At 37.9% G+C, this 3,993-nt stretch overlaps 1 non-coding gene across 1 annotated transcript; it reads left to right on the top strand.

The window, feature by feature from the left end:
• Positions 1-3,353: 3,353 nt before the first annotated feature.
• Positions 3,354-3,425, top strand: trnat-cgu (transfer RNA threonine (anticodon CGU)). Its single transcript has one exon. It is a non-coding gene; the product is annotated as a tRNA-Thr (tRNA).
• The last annotated feature ends 568 nt before the right edge of the window (positions 3,426-3,993 follow it).

The following is a 3,993-nucleotide window of genomic DNA, read 5'->3' as shown; positions in this document are numbered from 1 at the left end:
GATAAACAAAAAAACACAGTTTTCAGGGAAACTAACCTACAAACAGCATACTTATTGTCTCTGCATGTTAAGCAAAAAAATGAGAAATTATTACAAAACGTCTGACGGTAAAATTTAAGACAAATTCAAGCTCGACTCATATGTGTTCCCTGTGCACAATGATAACTGATAAACAGATAAGAACACAGAAAAGTGTCAAATAATACTCGAGTATCAATTTCAAATACTGAAACTTACTGGAAATGTCAGAAGGAGGGGCTTAAAACAGTTAGAGTGAAATATCTGGAGGGTTATGGAAGGTGTGTCAAAAGAGTATCCAGTTTCTAGCTGGTGAAAGAGAGGCGGCTGCCAATTTATATGACTTTAATGTCACATCCCCAAAACAGAGCTAACCATCCACTGGCACTAAACAAAACTATACCTAAATGAACTAGTCTTCTCCCACAAACCCAAACACTAAATTCCAATCAAAAACGACAACAGTTTATGATGAATCACCAGAAACGTCGGTTCTGGATCTTTGTTATCCTCCGTGAATACCGTATGGCTCATGATGAAATCAGTTTTCTTTTGTAGTGCAGACAGCCTGTCATTTAATCCTCAGGATCATCTCTCCGAGTTGCTTTACATGAGCTACCGAGAAAGACTTTTCTCACCTCAAACAGCGAACCGCTTCACCTAACATAATTCACAGCTGGAAGACATTCTCAGAATTCCCTGTTCTCACAAAGAGGGTACGAACAGACGTTTGCATGAATAAAAATGCTTCATTAGGAGCGTAATGAGACTCGGGATGGTCATGAGCGCTGTAGCATTGATTCAAGATCAATGGAAACCAAAGGTGTTTAGATCAATTCTGCATAACAATACAATTCAACACCTCAAAGCTTTCTCCATCCCCCAGTGACACAAACTGACTTTGGCATTGAGTGGACAGCAAAAACATTGTGGGCTCAAATAATCACAACAAATAATCTGTTAAGTATAGAAAACAAAATTGCATTTGTCTTGCATATAAATTTAGTAAAAAATATAAAAATAGTTTTGCTTAGAACAAAAGATTATATTGCTAATATACTAACTATATAAACATGGGATATTATCTGACACTTCTTGATGTTTGCACAAAAGAAAGCAACATCTTTATACTAGCATTCTTTTATTACCACATTGCATTATGAACTATGTGTACAATTCAAACGCAAAACTTTAAATATCACCACATTTTGCAAAGGTGCACAAGCACACATATAAAGTTGGATGTGTGCTTTGAAAAAACATCACCTACAGCACATTATTCAAAATCCGCTTCCTGCCTTTACAGTCCTTTTCCTTTCTGCTCCCAAATCTCAGTTAAGAGCTTGGCCTGCTCAGGTTTCAGCAACAAAAATGAGCTCTTCTCACTCCCACCCCCATCTTTGTACTTCTCCCCCCTCCCACCTCTGGCTGTCTCTCCCAGAGACTCTTGTTTATTCCTCCCCTCAGGCTGTAAGATTGGAGCCCGGGCCTGCCATGAAAGAGTGCACACAAAACAAGGGAAGATTAAAGGACACCGAGATATAAGGAGTGCATCTGACCAAACCATCTGTGCTACTCAAAACCTTTTTTTACCCTACGCTTACATGCAGAGGTGGTGGAAACACTGTGTAGGCAACAATAAGAAGTGGCACCATAAACACAAACTGTAAAGGTAGCATTAGTCAAATGTACATTAAAGGCAGTGAGCACAAACTACACAAGTCTGTCACAGTTTCCCCTCGTTATACTTTTTATGTACCACAATGAATTTAAATGTAGGTTCACTCAACATTTCTGTGGTATAATATACTCGAATGCATAAGGAACAATTATTTACTAATTATGTGTTACTGTAGCTCGATTGGTTGTGTGTTATGCTTGCAACGCGAAAGTCTTTGGTTTGATCTTCTTGAATGCACTTGTGAGCTTTATTGAGTTAAAGGTGCAATGTGTAATTTTTAGATCTCTTGACAGAAAAGCAAAATAATACATAAAACTATATTATCAGGGTGTATAAAGACCTTTTTATATTGAACCGTTGTGTTTTTATTACCTTAGAATGAGACGTTTTTATCTACATACACCAAGGGTCCCCTTACGTGGAAGTCGCCATTTTGTGCCGCAGAAGCCCTTAACGGACAAACTTTTTTTACGATAACACGTTTTTCCGGTGGCGGTTACCGTAGCTTCTCTATGCGTTTCAAAAGCGAGGGGTGAGCAGTGGACTGAGCCGTTGATTGCAATTCGCAACCTCACCACTAGATGCTGATAAAATTTACACACTGCACCTTTAAATGAAAAATGCTATTAGAAAAGACATTTGGAAAGGCGTTTTATGTTTCCTACAGTAAGATTAAAGAATGAGATGCTAAGACACACAACAAACAAATACAACAAAAGGTATGGCACTTATTATATGGCAGAAAAACAATAGAGTGACATATGTTAGGTCATTTAGTAGAATAAGTTCACATTTGTGCATTGGGTATATGCTTTTATCCAAACCAACTCATGGCGCATTACAATGCATACATTTTTATGAGTATGTGTGTTGCCTGTGTTTGAACCCACAACCTTTTGCTCTGTTAATGCATACCACTGAGCTACAGGACGACCAAAAACGGTTGTAGAGCTGAGGTTCACTGAGTAAAGAGGGCACAAAACACAATGACAGTTCATATGGTAGACATGTGGGTTTGATTACTAATATCTCTGCTGCACTCTTTCACACACTTGGCTCTATGGTTGTGCACTGTTTTAGCGTGTGTTGTGCATTAAAGAACCAAACCAAATCCAGAACCAATACATTTCTTACTAAATTAAAAGTCAGGCTCAGTTCAGCACAAATCATAATAACTCACTCAAATAAGTTGCAGAAACTACAGGCAGATGATTAAACCCAGAATGCAACAAGATCGATTGAGGAGAGCAACAGCCTCCCCTGGCGGTTTCCACTAATATGACAAGACGAATGGATTTAAATGATGCGAGACAAGTTATCAGAATGATAAACGTGTTAAATACTGACACGTTTAACAAGATAATACAAAAAAAATAGTAAAATTGGAATTAATCTTTAAATTCCACATGAGGACAATAACCAGCTCTAAATATATACAACAGTTTGCTACTGTGATAATCCAGAGATCTATTGTTCTTACGAAAAAGTAAATAATCATTAAGATTCAGTCATAACTCAGAGATAACACCGGTTTGCATTATACCGCTGAAAAAAAAAAATCACGACAACCTTTGAAATAAATGGAAGCCATGTTGAAAAATCGCGACTAAACAATGGATGATTGTTATTCAGGAATTTCACATCTCACAGCGCAGGCGCGGTGGCCAAGTGGTAAGGCGTCGGTCTCGTAAACCGAAGATCGCGGGTTCGAACCCCGTCCGTGCCTTTTAAACACCACGACATCGACTCAAGTGATCGGACCTTATTACCTAAGGTCTCGCTTCATCTGGGTTATTCGTTAGGCTTGTGATAACTAAATTTAGAGAGCAAGTATACCCATCAGATGTTAGTCATCACCACAGAGGGTTTATACAGGTGTCCAGTTTGTTAAGAAGGCGATCTACTAAATATTAAAATACTAATACTAAATCGTTAAAAGAATAACAATGTGATGAATATTGCGCGCGTGCCTACACAGTGCCTGCATCCCTCAAAATTCACTCTGTAACAATAGTTTGAATGGCAAAGCACTGTCACAGTCTCGCCAACAGGGGGAGGCAAAGAGCAAGAAATCAGTTCTGTAATCCTACAGGTTTGATTGCAGATTTATAAATCACCTTTATGAGATTCATGCATTTATAGACGTTTTCCCAACTCCATGTCTGTATTTGATTAAAAAAAAAGAGGATATAGTTTATATAAATTACATCCTAGATTTACAAATGTACAGTCTACGTTATTCATAAATTCTATATATGAGGATGCTAATAAACTATTTAGCTGACAAAGCGGTC

This window comes from Misgurnus anguillicaudatus, chromosome 19, assembly GCF_027580225.2.
Source record: "Misgurnus anguillicaudatus chromosome 19, ASM2758022v2, whole genome shotgun sequence".
NCBI lineage: Eukaryota > Metazoa > Chordata > Actinopteri > Cypriniformes > Cobitidae > Misgurnus > Misgurnus anguillicaudatus.
This window is presented reverse-complemented; position numbering and strand designations above follow the sequence as displayed.